The 16,703-nt window shown below is 40.1% G+C and overlaps 1 protein-coding gene across 1 annotated transcript in view; it reads right to left on the bottom strand.

Moving 5' to 3' along the window:
• The window catches only part of LOC114151194 (protein-glutamine gamma-glutamyltransferase K-like), a 35,006-nt gene extending 20,125 nt beyond the window's left edge, over nucleotides 1-14,881 (bottom strand). Inside the window, exon 1 of the mRNA XM_028028243.1 lies at nucleotides 14,776-14,881. The gene's annotated coding sequence lies outside the window, so the exon portion shown is untranslated. The remainder of the gene's footprint in view (nucleotides 1-14,775) is intronic.
• Nucleotides 14,882-16,703: the final 1,822 nt, after the last annotated feature.

Raw genomic sequence — 16,703 nt, forward strand, 5'->3', positions numbered from 1 at the left:
CAATGATTCCACCTTGCAAACCTTATGAATTGTGGGGGTCAAACCTTTAAAACATCTTCAATCATTTGTTTTTCCAAAGTGTGCTATTTGGAGATGCGAATGAAATGGTTTCCATGCTCACGCAAATCCACAATTTTTAAGTTCCTATGCAAGTTTGTGTGATTACCAACAGGGTCTGAATAAATAACTTTAGAGAATAAATTGAAAAGAATAAACACGTAGAAGTGTTAATAATTGTCATTATCTTCAGAGATATTTAGATATGATGCATAAAAACACAATTTATTTTACTGAGAATGTTGCGTATGCATCGTGGGTAAGCTTCAGTGAGACACTCATGAACCAATTTCACTGCAACAGAAAGAAGGCAGTGGAGCTGAATGAGCAGCTGTGGTCCAGGGGGGGCGTTGCCCTGTTTTTACATGAGTTTGCCAATAATAATTATATTATTTCATATTTTTTACTCAGTCATTTGTTCTTTAATATCTTCCTCTTCAGAGGGGAAGTAAAACATTCTTTGACAAATATGTGATTAAATAAATACATGACTTTTGTCCCGTCTGTAGAGGAAAAGCGATAAAATCGCAGCCGGCGCATGAAGTTGAAGCGTCACAAACTTGTTCAACACGTCGGGCTGCGAAAGCATCTGTGGCATCCAAACGTAGCTGGAGGTGGAAGAGTGTGCAGTAAAAAACGAAGTGTCATTTTAACACCTGTAGAGTTGAATTTAACTCTGTTTCAGATAATATTTGGTCCCACTCGAAAATAGTGTAAAATGTACTCTATAGCTAGTGTCCAATTTTCAGAGTTAATTTTACTCATTTTAGTGTCAAAATCAACAAGTCAATGAGTCAAATTATATAACACTATTGTTTGTTTACACTCTTCAGAGTAATAATGCTATTTTTATGGAGTTAATTTTACACTAAATTTACTTAAAAATGTACATGTTATTGTGTTTTTTTCCTTTCTCCAGTTTTCTTTTACACATACACCATATAATGCTAAATTTTAGCAATATATGGCTTTTATAAAATCTACCAATCACAATAATCACAAAGTTTTAAGTTCACAGTGACAACATTTATTCAACTTTATGATCCAGTGACATAATTACTGTAACAGTGTCAGTTTAACCATCTCCAAAACATTGTTCACCAAAGATAGCAATATGGGACAACAAACAGAGCAGTGTCATTTACTCCATATGACATTTGTATGTCAAAGGGCTTCGGATAACATAGATGGTTGACATTAAACACAACAAAACCATGCAGCATTTTAGTAACTTCATAAGCATGAAAATGTTCATGAAAAGATACTGTACATAAAGGCAATGTAAGCAGCAACAATTTGTCTTTAACTATAAACACAGACTATTCCTGGTAAAAGACAGGCATTTCAGATTCAACTTTGCCACAAATAGCCAGATGAGGATGGTAAATAAACCCACTGTGTTTTGCCCAGTTCACTTTCATAACTTGAACCGCAAGAGACACTTGCACTGCCTCAGAAATGTCAGAACTTCCTTTTACCATGTTTAAAGATACAATTTTCCCTGGTCCAATGTCCAATCGATTAAAAGTTGATGAAGCTTCCCAAACATGTGCCATATAATTTTTATGTTTTTTAGCGAGTGTTTTGGTAATGTTTTTACTTTTAATGTTTCTTAAAAAAATTGTGTTTACCTTCATAGCGTATGCACCAACTATGAAGTACAGGGCCAATTTTCTGAATGCACCTAGGATAATGGATGAGAAAATGGTGCTTTGGTAAAAGTTTTTTCTGTGGATACAACTTTTTAAACAGTTTGTGATGATCCACAATCAAATGTTTTAAATATACACACAGACCTTTGGTTAACATTGGAGAAAGAACAATATTTACAATTTGTAGTAGTAAAAGAAGGAGGCCCCAGTGTGGATTATCAAATGTTTCCAGATCTCCAAACATGAGAGGAACATTCTTCAGAAAGCACCATGATTGAACTGCATTTAGTCCCAGATCATTCGATACTGCACATAAATTCACAGCCACTGGCCTGTTATTCTTCTCCATGAATCCATAGTCAAAAGTTTGTATTCTCAAATTCAGTTCCTCCAATGTAATTTAAAATACTCAAACAAAACCTTCAACTCGTACTGGCCAATACCTTCAAAAATGTCCTGCATCACATCAACTGAGACGTTTTCAGTTGTGTGAAAAAATATAACACAACAGTTGTTTGGAGAAAAGTGAAGAACTTGGTCAAGGGAGCACTGTATGACGTACCAAAACACACAATGGGCCTTGAAGAGCTCAAAAAAGAGCTCCAACTGAACATGTTGCCTTACATGGAATAGCATAGTTGTCAATCACAATGAAGAATGCGTGAATACTGCTTTGGATGGATCCCTGGGCAAGAAGGTAGGGCTGGGTATGTTGCATGATTTTGTCAAGATGCTGCTGTACCCTGATTCCAACCTACAGTACAGACCAAAAGTTTGGACACACCTTCTAATTCAATGGGTTTTCTTTATTTTCATGGCTATTTATAAGGCAAAAAATCCCACTTATTAACCTGACAGGGCAGGTTGACCTATGAAGTGAAAACCATTTCAGGTGACGACCTCTTGAAGCTCATCAAGAAAATGCAGAGTGTGTGCAAAGCAGTAATCACAGCAAAAGGTTGATACTTTGAAGAAACTAGAATATAAGGGCTATTTTCAGTTGTTTTACACTTTTTTGTTTAGTGCATATTTCCACATGTGTTATTCATAGTTTTGATGCCTTCAGTGTGAATCTACAATGTCAATAGTCATGAAAATAAAGGAAACCCATTGAATTAAAAGGTGTGTCCAAACCTTTGGTCTGTACTGTACATTAAAAAAAACAAAACATGACAAAAGTATTTAGTGACAAATTTCTGAATGAAGATCAGACAGAATAAAATTGTCAAATGTAAAAATAAAGAGACTGAATTATGCTTTTTTCATCTTTAAACAACTGTTTAGCAGTACCTTTAGAAGTCTGATGAGGTGATCCACTGCTTGAGATGCAGACATCTTACCCGGCCTCTTTCGTCCTTGTGCAGATGGTGGTAGCAGATGCAGCTGAAGCAAAATAGCAGACATGTCACTATCCCAACCTACAGACCAACAGCTTCAATTACCATCATCCCACTAACATATGAATTTGTCACAATTACCTAGAGGACCAACATACCATTCTCAGCTTCAGCAGCCAACTCTGCATTCCGCAATAAATCCAAGAGCTCAGTGGTGGGTAACAGGCCATGGCTTTCCTTTATAACCTTGGATTTGAGACTGGTGGGCCACTTCTCCAAAGATTTGTTGCCAGTGCCTTTGCCAAGCAGGAGTCTGAAATCTTGTTCTATCTGAAATGCACAAATAAAAGCATTTCACACAGTGATAAGACAGTAAATGGCCTGTACTTGTACAAGTCCAGAGGACCCCAAAGTGATTTACACCACATTTAGTCATTCACACGCTGATGGTGGTGAGCTACATTGTAGCCACAGTTGCACAAAGACTGATATAAGCAATGCTGCCCTGTGCTTGTGCCACCAGGCCTTCTGAACACCACCAGCAGGCAAGACAGATGAAGTGTCTTTCCCAAGGACATAACAATTTAGAAAGAGTTGGGGTTCAAACTGGTAATACACAGGTTACAGGACAAACTCCTATGACTGTTGCCACTGAATGTTTTAGTAGTGTAAGAGATGAAGCTGTCTTACCAGTCCTGATGTGTCCAGAAACCGTGGAAAGACAGAGAAGACATTTGCTGCTTTCTTTTCATCATTGACCATTGAATGATGGTAATGGAAGGTTTCAGGTATTTCTGTTTCCCACCAAACAAAACACGCAGTAGCATGGTCTGTTAAAAAAAAAAGAACGAAAATAAACAACCACGACAGACATATTTTAATAGTTAATAAATGTGCTTCAAAGGTAATGCCATTTGAAAACTGAGTTTATATTCCCGATACACTTGAACATAAGCAATATGGCGCCTGTTAGCCGCTACATCCATGGTGCTAACCATGCTAACGTGACTCGGTGGATGCTACGACCCCGAAGTACCCACGGAATCTGGGCCTATGGCATAAGACACAGTGTTTAATACTATCACAATTTATAACAGTTACGTATTCTTACCTTGACAGCCTTCAGAAAAAACCAGCAAATATTGTGAGGTGGACATCTTGTCTAGCATAGGGCTAACCCTCGGCCCTCGTCCTACACAATACAACTTTCTCCCGCTGCCCTGAATAATAACGGAATAAAACGGATATAAAAATGAGGAGACATGAAGGTTTTTTTTTCACCACTAACAAACTAAACTATGGTGCCAAAACCATTTGCTACGCTAGTACTCACGCATAATAGTTGCGAACATATTTAACAGATAACAACAGAAGATATAACATAATTCTTCATCACAATTAATATTAAAATAAGTTACCAACACCGGGTTGTTAAAAGTTACTTACCTTTTCTGTAGCACAACTCCGTTCAGAATCCAAAATAGAAACAGCCTCACGAACTTCAGAAAACTGGTGCTTCTTTCTTCCTCCTCTTGCCAAAAATCTTTACTGGCGCCTTATTGACACTTGACAGTCAAAAGTTTCACTGCGTGAATGTAGCGTTTTACTCTGACTTTTAACTCCGATGTCAGAGCCGATTTACACTCCATATAGTTATAAATACTCTATTTAGATTAAATTAGGTTAACACTGAAATATTAACACCGCATTTTTTTTCACATGCGCAGAGATTTTGACTATTTCCAGCTGCGCTGTTTGCCATTTAAAGTCGAGGCGGGTTTGCAGCGGAGAGACGGAGAAGAAGAACGTTCAGTCTGACTAAATGGCACCAAAGCTCCTCTCGCTGTTGCGTAATGTCAAAACGGTTTCGTGAAACTTTGGGTCATTGTTGAGATGAAGGCACCACCATCTGTACACAGATCGCCATGGCGACCACTGGGTCCAAAAAGAATCAAAACGAGGATCAGATCACGCGCCTATTGGGGTCGAGACTTTTCCTCTGCGTGAAAACCTCCAATGGATTTTCTCAAACATCAAGGAGCACAGCTTTTAAAATTTTACCATATATTCTCCTTCTCACCCTTACTTAATGCATAATAAACTGTTATTAATGATTTACAAAAACGTTTATAGATGACATATTCATAAACTATTTATTAGCCGTCTATAAAGCCCTGTTGGAAAGTGGCACCAAAGATTTCAACACAGAGAAGTATTTCACTTATCTGCTTCAAGGTTCTTGTATGAAGGTGATTTTAATCCGCAAGCCTCGTTGGAACGCATATTTCACTTTATTCAACGTGACTTCAGTCGGACATGTTGGAAGAAAGGGGAACTGTGCGAACCGCACGGCGCCGTCAATCAGCATGTCACAGATAGTTGTCATTCATTACGCAGCGCCTGCTGTGTCCCAGAAAGGAGAAAGACAAAACGGAAATCGCGTACAACTCGTACAACAAGCAGCTGTTTGGTTTTCTAGAGACGGTGTGGTTGTGGCAGGTGCAGCAGATTCACTGCAGACATTACGTCACAAGAAGCATTTCTTGCTTTTTACATGTCAATTACTTTGCTTTTTTTTTCTTTTCTTAAAGACTTGGCTTCTTTCTGGGGACTGACCCGTACAGAGGGGAAGTTAAACACAAGCTGCCTTTACATGAGCACCAAAGCATTTTGTCTTCCCGTGTCTTGACCGAGCCTCGAACCGACCGAAAGCGTTTCCCGCACGCGGGGAGAACGTTCATCTCGGGGAATGTGACAACCAACCAGGTTGAGACGAAGTGACGGTGAGTCCACGGCTTATTCACATACCAACAAATCCGTGGCAGGCGGGAGGATCAGCGGGCGTGCAGCTGGGAGGAGGAGGAAGTCCTCCCTCCCAGCTCAGGATTGTGGCGTTCTGCTGACAGAAGAGCCGAGAACGAACCTGACAAAACAGCGATCTTCCAACCCGACAACGTCAGGCGGCTTATGAAGCAGACGAGAGCGAACAGGACTGACACTGTTGATTAAAGTGTTGTTTCTCCTTCAGGAGTCATAAATTAAAAGTAATCCTATACGCTGAAAATGTAAAATAGACTCCAATTTGCTCATCTGGTACCCAGTCGCCAGTTAAAGCTCTTAGTTCCTGTTTGGTTTTGACACAGCCAAGTCAGTGAAGAGGCAGCAAAATGTTTAAAAGGAGAATCTTGTCCCCAACATCCTAAAGCTGGTTTTAGCTGCCGTGAACAGTAGCTCTATTGAATTTGATTTAGTGCACTGCTTGGTTTACTCACAATGCCCTGCAGATATGTTGACACCCCTGGTGAAGGTGTGTAAAAAGCTCTAAATGATTTTTTTTCGTTTCACTGCAGTCACACTCGTCTCACACTATCCACCTTATTCCTGCTTGTACTGCAGGACGTCATCGACTTCCAGCAGCGGCACCGGAGTGGCTAGTTTCGGGTTGGAAACAGTTTTTAAGATGCAAAAACTGAGGCCACTTGCATGTGTTGGTCAGACGCTGTTTGCATGTAAACATGTAGGATTGGTAGTTGCTCACAGGTTTCACTCTATCTGTCACAAGACTAGAAATAAGGTGCATATCTATTTTTTTTAAGTAGAGGCTAATTTAGCCAAGACAAGAGAACATATTGAAATAAGTCAGGAAATTGCTGCAATGAAATATAACTCCTAACAAAAACAACAATATAGTAAGTGCAATAATCAAAGGTTTAAAGGGGTGTTCTAATGTTATTCCCTGAACAAAAATACGCTTACATTTTCACAAATGTTTCAGGAACCCTTGAATCTCCATTCAGGCATGACTAAACGCTTGCTCCCACAAAGCTCCGCCCATTTACCCAAAGCTCCTCCTTGGAGCTGCGGTCTCCAAGCTGATTTCCACTCCACAGAGCAGGCCTCCCTATGTGCCTCCTCCACTCAGCTCCTCCAGACTAGCGGCAGCAGGAGTCAGCAAACACCTGGCCGAGCTGCGCATCTGCTGGGCTCATTATATGAACTTTTTGTCAGTCCAATGTTCCTAAGAACGGTTCTAAGCAACGCAACACGTCGGTGTTAAAGGCGGGGTGTCTGAAAGAGCAGGAGCTTCTTAAAGAGACAGATGCCCAATTTCAGGGCGTCGAATTAGGACTTCAAATTTCCTTTAGGTAACGTTTAATACAGCATTTTTATAACAACTGAAAGTAACATAGATGCTTGATTGTGCTATAAAATGGAACTCTGTGCCTGGAAAATACATAATAGCCTTTAAAACAGCTAAAACTGTGACAGAAAAAGATGGATATAGAAGCTTGTCTGGGTTCACTGATCAAAACATCAGCCCTCCTTCAAAGACAGTCTCAGTGGCCTGACTTAAAAATCCCAAAAGCCGTGGGATTAGTTGAATGGAAGAGTGCAGTGATTATTTATTGATCTGCAAAAGGTTCTATGAAATGTTCAGATAACATTGGAGAAAGCGGGGCACCGATACTCTGCATCGGTCGTGTGAGCGCATGTGTGGAGAGTGAATTGATCCAGACGGGAAAATGGATTTAAATACGATTCACAGCACTGTTATCCAACAGATCGGCTTCCTAAAGCCTAATTCAGATAAAAGTTTTAAGTTGAAATGTCCAATTAACCTAGATGGGGTTGTTTCTACCTGAGTGATGTTGGAAACACAGACCAGGTGTGATGATCTGTGACTGGTGGCTGAACAAAAACTGGGTTTACATTTTCTAATTCTTTGGTGCTGGAGTCTCTGTCGTCATTTTTGTCGGTTTGCTAGATTGTTTTATTTTTTAATGGGGATTTTAAAAAACAGCCACAGTTTGAAAACTAAATACAGTTAACACTTAGTCTATTTAGTCAGTATAATTGTTCTTTTGTTGGCTTGTCGGGCCAAGTTAGCCCATCAGGTGTCAGGGTATTGTTTTTAATGCAGATGTGCAATTAGTTTAAGTTGTTTTAGTGCACAAAACACAGAGATAAATAGTTAATTACATGCAGAGATAACTGTACAATGTTTATATGTATTTAAATATGCACCTAATTGTTGACATATTTTAACATTTCTGAATCGAATGACCTGTTTTTTTGTTAAATATCAATATAATTGTAATCACATAATGTGACAAAATATGTTTATTACATAAATTATATTCATGTATTCATACAAAACTCAAGAAATTTGCTAGAAACGTATCTTGGACCTACTCCAGGATTTTCCCATCAGCTAGGTTTTACTAATACTGTTGGTAGTATTTACTCTATTTTTGCTCTACAATTTGCCAGATATTTTTTTTAGCTTTATAATCCTGATGAAACATGTCTTGTTTTTGTTTGTTTTTTTTTTCACGAGGGATTTCTTAAAGCTGCTGTTTACCGGTTCTGGATCCAGACACTGTTTGATGGTCGGATCTCACGCCGCACCTGTCTGACGGCTCTTTGATTCTGTGATCTGGCTCATTTTCTGGCTCTAAACCATTTATCTTCAAGTGTGATTAGTATTTCTCTGATAGCTTCTCTGCCTGATTCCCGCGGCACTGATGTGGAGGTTTATGGATGACACGTTATTAACCGTAAGGAATCTCCCTTTTCCTTTTATCAAAATGATCAATTACGGCTTCTCTCGACCTGACGAAGGATTTATTTTAGCCGTGCGCTCGTCCTGAGAGCTTGTTCTACAAGAAAGGCGGCTTTTTGAGAGAAGACGTTCAGTCGTCGGGGCAAAGATTAATCCCCTATTGAATGTTTATCTCTTCCCGTTGGACTCTGAAAGCATACCAAAACAGTCAAGTATAAAATGAGAGCTCTTTTTGTTTTTCCGCCTCTGTGATCTGAGGCACAGCTTTTAAAGATAACAGCTGACTTATTCCTATGATTTCTTTCCTCCATCTGTGCAGCATTTGTTAGAACATTTTTACTTATCAGTTGACCGTGTTTGCCGTACGGAGAGCTGTCCATGCTGAAAATTGTTTGACTAAACATCGCCTGGCCTTTAGAGTTAAATGAAGTCGGCGGGGTGGATCCTCTGCGCAGCACTCGCCTCGGTGCCAGGCGTGTGAGTTTGATGAGAAATTCAGCGTGGAATGAAGCTGTATCCACAGGCTGCGATTAGTCTGCTCACTGGGCACCTTATATCTAAAACAAAAACAAAACTCCTCAACTGTACCTCGAATAATCTGACCGGTGAATGCTGGACTGTTTGCCCGATACGGTGTGTGTGACTGGAGATGAGAGTCTGTCATCTGCTGTGTTTACAGGCCAACTAAGTAGGGCACCGTTTCTATGGCTCCCAGGGGAATGCGGCACACAAGCCTGTGTCTGTATCACTGAGCAGCTGCTTGCCATGCCAAATGTATTGGTAAAAAAAAAAAAAATCTACATCATGGCATATTCAGTAAAGGGTTAAACAAGATTCTGTTTGTGCTTTGGGCTCACGTTGAGTTCTGCACTGGTTTTTACACAGCTGAAGTGGTTGGAACAGTTAGGCTGAATTGTTTGATGGGAATACGATGTCAAGTGGAAAACAATAGATTGATAGTTTTATAAGATACCCTTCACTGACATGTGCGAGGCGAATTGGTTTGTCGCTTCTTCATTAGTTAAGCAGGCAGATCCTGCACAGCTTCACGCCTCTAACTTCACAAACCAAGCTCACATTTCCAGATTTTGGTCAGATTAAGCCTCGAGCTCAATGTGTTATCATGAACATCTTCATACCAGCATTAAATAAGCCTGAAATCCAGTGGCATTTTTAACAGTGAATTGGTGGGGCTTTTCTATTTAAACACCATTTTACTGGAACATACACGGTCCGTATGACAATGATGTTGTGCACCTTCACTGACAATAGGAAAGAAGAGGCACATTTTTACTGAATGTGAAATTAAGATGCTCCACAATGAATGAGAGGAATTTAAATGTATCTGCTTTGGTACCTTTGGTCTTTAAGTGAAGTAGAAACATTTGTGGACACAACACTCCCTGAGATAACCTGGAGTTTTGTGTTCATGAGTCTCGAGCTTTAAACATCCACGGCTCCTCAAATCCATTCAGCTCTGTTTCATTGACAACAAGGTGGGTTCATTTCACCTAATCTCACACCTTTCACCTGTCTTACACTGAAAGAAAACATAATTAAAAAACAAAACAACTTCGACCTTGTTCTGCTTTAAATGCAAATTGCATGTCAAAATAACCCTGCGGCCTGCCGTGTTGGTAAAACTACTGCACCACTTAAGAGCTGTAATACAGAATATGTTTTACTCTAAGATAACATGTCACAGGAACCCAGTGGCTGTAAAATGTAGAAAAAAGAAAATCCCAAAACAACTTCACATTAATACACACTGAAATACAAGTGTTGAATCACTTCATTCAGGGGATCATTTTAACTTAGTTTCTGAAGCGTGAACATTTTTAAATAAAACACTAGACACTTTGAAAGTTCCCTTGTTAAACTTTATGCTACCGTTCCTTTCAGAATATTCATTCCCTCTTGGTTTTGTTTGTTCGCCAACACTGCTCATCACTATTCATCCCATATATACAGTATGTTCCAGTCGCTCTGTTATCAGGTACATCTGTTCAACTGGTTGTTAACGTAAACAGCGAACCAGACGGCCACATGGCTGCAACTCGGTGCGTCCAGGCGTGCTGAGGACGACTTACTGACGTTCGCATTGAGCATCACAATGTGGAAGTAACAAGATTGAAGACACTTTGAACTTGGCGTGGCTGCTGGTACCAGACAGGGCTGGTCTAAATATATCTACTGATCTCTTTTGCACAACTGTCTTTGGACTTACAGACAATATTATCAATCCCTCCGGTTTGGGATGTTATGCAGCTGGAAGAGTTTCTGCTCACTTTTTACTTTCTAACAGTTGTAACGATACAGAACCGTGGCAACAAGGTGCATTTTTGTTTTTTTGGTAATTCTTTATTTGACGGGCGTGCATAAGACTGACATGTCACTGTCATAGACATGACATAACACCTGTCATGAACATGAAGGAGTCTTTATGAATGTTTATTACTGTTGTTATGAAGTGTCATTTGGTAAATAATGACACTTTTAATGCAAAATTTGACTTAAAAGTCAATTAAAAGTGCCAACTTTGTGTTACTTTGTAAATAAGGACACTTTAATGCAAAGTTGAGACTTTCGATGCAAAAGGCTGCTTTGAAACTCCATCACATTCCCGACGTCAGTGTTTTTCTAAAATTACAGCCAGACAGAAATTTAAAGCGCAGTGGCAAAAGCAAAAGAGGTTGATCAGCAGTCCTTGTAAGATGACTGATGATGTCATCCAGTGGAAAATCATCTCTACTCCTCTGATATAGAGCTATGAACACATGATGACAGCTGTGAGGTTGTCATAGATACTCTGAGCGCAGTAAAGTAAAACTGTGAGCAGACGGGCTGCAGCAGCAGAGGAACCGGTGGTACCGTTGTTATTCAAGAGCTTGAAACGGGTTACGCTTCTTAAAGACTCATTAGAATTGACAAAAACAGATCAGAAAAGCACTTAGTTCAGCTTCAACACTAAGATGCTGCTGCTCAGAGTCTGGTGTGACCAACATGAAAACGTAGATTCATCCTGTTCAGTGTGGAGGTTGGATGGACCCGTCCTCTGATGGCTGCTTCCAGTTTAAATGATCTCAGATTGGTTCTTGGACATGGAAACGATGTTACTCAACTCCAATGTCCTCCACAGTCAAACCGATAGCGGACATTTGGGATACGGCGCAATAGATGATTCCATTTGGTATTATGGCCCAAAAACCTAGTTAAACCTTGTTGAATCCATGTTCTCAAAAGCGGCTGTGAAGGAAAAATGGTGTTCAACCTGGCATTAGCGAGACATTCCTGATTGCCTATCCATCCTTACCTTTTGTGCCTATTGACGACTGAGGCATGAATGAAAACTGCACCGGATGCAATCAGTTGTTTGTGTCGCCGTGTGGATTTTAAAATTTGCTTAACTTGTATTGCAAGGCAAAGAGGAGACATCGGGGTGAGCAACAAATAACAGCATCCTCTGCCTTATCTGCAGCACGCAGCCTGTCTATTAGGTCCTAATGCCTCGCGTGGAGACGATCAACAGAGACAGACAGATGTATCGACAGAGCGTGATACATCGGTCTGAGGAGGGCTTTCTGTGCTCAGAGTGACGCAAGAGACAACTATCATCTGGTGCCAGAAAAACAAAATAATCTCCAAACACTTGTTCCCTTAATAAACTCCCTTTCAAGGTGCTCCAAAAGCCCCCCGAGCTTCTATTCCTACACCCTACTGGTACAGATATTTGTAGCATCCAGAAATTATTTAACAGATACGTAATCAAGAAAAGTTACACTTTCCAACTTTTCCCCCCTCCCTGCTTCTACTGAACCACACCAAGCTTAAATCGATTAAAGATTGTGCGTATGAGTTGCCTGAGCATATTCTCACTCACTCCTCCTTCCTTTATAGAGAACAGATTTTTTAAATTGTTTTTGCAGGAATTGTCATACGAATCATTCGTGCATCTGTCGGAGTGGAGGTTGTGGATCTGTGTGTAAAAAATCACAATCATGAAGAGGCATTAGATTTGCATAAGGACAGCTAGTGTTGGACAGAAAATACAAGCTGGACCGTAAGCTAAAGGGAAAAAAACCTTAATCAAGACCATATGAAGGCCAGCTTGACGGCAGCTCAGAATAACCCCACCCCGGTCTGTCCGCTGATGGTTTGACGGCGTACTGGAGCAGCTGGCTGAATGCTCGATGTAAGAGGTGATGATATGCTTTGAAATCTAGTCAAAGGCAGCCAGTGACCGGACCTTGCAGCACAAGGACAGCGGCACCGTTTTTAAAGCTAAAATAATAATAAGGATAATAAAGAAAGAAAGAAAAGAAAATGTACCTTTCTGCAGCGAATGAGTCACCTGCTCTCAGTCTAATCAAGCTGCATTCACTAAACTTTCTAAAAAGACAGATTGATGGAAAGTCCAAAATAACATAAATGACCCAGCTGCAGGGGAAGGTGCAGGGAAAAACGCTGATCTCCATGAACGCCACGTTTCGTGTTGACATTGTTTCTGAAGGATCCTATTAGAAGATAAAAAAAGGAATTCAAACACTGCCTTCCTTTTCAGCTGGATTCTCATCTCCGTTCAGTGCTCCATCTGATTTCTCCCATTGAAATCGATTTCTCAAGCTGAATTTCAACAGGAACAGGAGGACAACGTTGAGCTTTTGCTCTGTTTTAGGTTTGTATCCTGCTGGTAGTTTCAGCGATGGCAGCGGGAGAAGAGGATTAAGTCGTTCAGTCAGCGTTGGCAGCCTCGATCAGGTAAAATTTAAAACTTTAAGCAGATTTCACGTATCTGAATAGCAAAGGTCCAGACCATCTGTCCGAAAGACAGCGTAGAAAAAACTATTTGATTTTACCAGGCTACGCAGACACCACTGTGTAAATAAATGTAGCGTTGCCTTGCAAAATCATTCACCCACTCTTTTTTTGTAAGCATTCGCATTTGGTCACATCACAAGCTTTAACCCATTGAGAGATTTTATTTGACAGACCCACACAAAACAGAACATAAAAGTCAAAAGAATGTTTTTATATTTGCTTTTTTCATTTCTTCTTTTTTTTTCCAAATAATGTTTCTGTGAAGGCATCGGAGGTTTGCTTGAGACCAACACAGCACACAGGTCAGAGAGGAAGCGGTGCAGAAGCTTAAAGCAGGAGTTAGTTTATAAAGCATCAATACTCCTGTCAAACTTTTCACACCTCTTCGTTAGAATAGGAAGACCAATATAGCCTCAAACTTGGCAGCTTGAACGCTTAGGCTGTCCACCAAAACTGAGAGGCTGACAATCCAAAAATAACTTTTTTGATTTTATGAACAAGCAGCAAGATGTTCATAAACCCATCTGAGCCCCGCGTGTCCCCCTGATCCCATCACCCTCACAATAAAACACATAACAGCAGCTTCCTGATGTTAGTGGGACTCTTAACAAGTCACTAAATTGTTTATAGACGTCTCCATGTTTGGCTAATTGACGTCTAGTTGCTTATGTTTTAGTAAATTGACTTTTTAAGTGAAGGGTTAGATCGCATTTCATTTTTTCTGTCCTTCTGTTCCTTTTCTTTCAAAAAAACTTCAAACTGTAAATAAATGAAGTAAATGAAGTGATCTTGAACTGATCCTGAGATAAAAAATTAAAAAAAAGATTTTTTTTTTTTTTGTTCTCTCACCACCATCAGCAGATGTGCTGCTGTTAACAAAAGTCAGGTTATTTGCCCACAGACATTGTGCACTCGTGACCCGTTTGCCTTGAGGAGCATTGATGCCAACCACGTATTGACCCCTGCTGAATAAAGAGCATTTAGACAGGGCCTGCTGAGACTTCTTTCTCTGTGAAGCAAAGTTCACTTTAAATACCCTCTGTGGCCGCTTTGCACAAACGTGAATAAAGGATGGGAATTCATTCCAGAAAATCACATCAAATCAAACACAAACGGCGACGTAAAAGCGCAAACACCAGCGTACAAACAAAGTAATGCATAGTTATAGCAATACATCATTACATTAAAAAGAAAAGGCAATAATAAAGTCATGTTGGCCATGAAATTCACTTTCCAGCACATAAGTGCCTGTAAGTAAGTCTGAGCCAACTCTAGATTACATATCTGATCAAATACAATGCGTGTTAAAAGTTCAGCAGCGAGGCTGAACAAAGACGGAGAAACTCACTCAGTTCATTCGGAGCAGAAACGCAACAATGCAGACTGGAGGGAGAAACAAGCTGTTTGCAGCGAGCCAACCTTTCACTCCTTTAAATACTTGGCTGCACTGCGAGGACACACCCATATATACACACCCTCCTTCACTCAGGACCGGCTGCAAGGAGCCACTTACACAGTTCACATGAACAGAAACACAGTGCTGTTGTTTTTAGGAAACCTGTTTGTTTCCGGGTTTTCTTTGATGACAGAGCTGGAGGCCAGTCGGTATCTTCAGTAAAAGAAGAACATCAGCGCGATTCTGTGTTAACTTGCAGAAAACATTGGTTCACTTGTGCAGATTTGTGAAGAGGTCAAGTTTCCTTTAAACGTCTTGTTTTAAAGAATGGAGCGTAGTGTTTGAGGTTTTTCTGCGACTTATGTTGAATTATCACCATAAAGTTATGCTTTTCAATATCTATATTGAAAAACATATATATATATATGTGTGTATATTTTCACTTTGAATGTATCCACGTTAAATGTCTGTTCTCTGTCATGACTGTGTATTATCATTGCAGCCACAGTCACGCTCTTTCTGAACGAGTTTTTCTTCTTCTGGTTTAAACCAAGGAATGTGGTTCCTTCATGTTGTCCTAATCAAAGGCCAGTCTAGCAGGTGAACACCCTGGACAGGTCTAAACACAGCACTAAACTAATACTTGGTCTGAATACTTTATCAGATGATACCACCTCAGTCACATGTTTGCCAGCTGTCAAATAGATTCATTGGGTTTCTCACACAGTCCAAACGTTTTCTATAAGACTGAGGTCAGCAAAGACAGTCTGGATGTGTGTTTGGGATCATTGTTCTATGCGAACACACAACCCTGTCCAAGCCTGAACTATAGCTGCATTTCCATTGACCATATAATTGCACATTTTGACATTTCAAGAATAAATTTGCTAAATGGAAAACCCGCCACTTAAAAAAAAAATTGGCCATGTGCATTGCAGTTTATTTTGTGAAACTGCAATGGAAAACGCTTTTGTCCCATCAAAAAATGCCATATGATCAACAACCAAATGCTCCCACTGATGAAAACCACAAAAAAGACGACAGGAAGTAGTTGGAGGAGGATGTTTTATTAGTGACTTATCGAGTGAGCAAACTTACTCGTGTGTGATTGTAATTGTGTTTCTTAATTGAAACGCCACAATTGTGAATTTGTTTTTTTCCAACATTAGCAGAATATTGAAGTTTTGAACACATTTCCCCTGGAAATGCTGTCAGAACATTAGTCAAGATGCTCAAAAGCAACCTGAGAACTAACAAAACTCAGGCTTTCTGTAAACTGTGATCCGTAGGAACAGTTTCTTCACTTGTCCACCGTGAAGATAGGACTGAGAATGTGACGATCAGGAAGGAAGACCCTGCTCCGTGAAGTGTGACGAGAAAAATTTACTCAAGAGAAATGAGTCAAAGGTTTAGGTTTCAGGTCACAATCACAAATATGTTTAGACAAGTGAAAGTGACCACATTAACTAACTAACTAACTAAATTAACTCCACCAATCCTGCCAGGCTGAATGGTCCGATATCTGTCCTGGACTTACGCATCAAGCTGACATATATTTATTCACCTGTCATCGGAAGGTGTAAATAAATAAAACACGTTGACCCATTTCCTGTTTTCAAAGTGACCTTAAGCCGCACCTCGTGTAATGACTCCAATAAAAACCCAAAGTAGTTACATTTTTTTGTTAAGTGTCTGAAGACGTCTGCTAGCAGCTGTCATTTCTCCTACTGAGTCAATGAAAACACAAAGCAATCTCCTCGCTTCTGTGCGCCGACCCGTAGCTACGGCAGATTCTGTAAACGATTATAATCAAACGTCTGTAATTGTACGTGATGTAATTTTTCATTTATTAATACATTCACGAGGGAAATAGCATGTTC

Source organism: Xiphophorus couchianus, chromosome 9, assembly GCF_001444195.1.
Source record: "Xiphophorus couchianus chromosome 9, X_couchianus-1.0, whole genome shotgun sequence".
Lineage (NCBI taxonomy): Eukaryota > Metazoa > Chordata > Actinopteri > Cyprinodontiformes > Poeciliidae > Xiphophorus > Xiphophorus couchianus.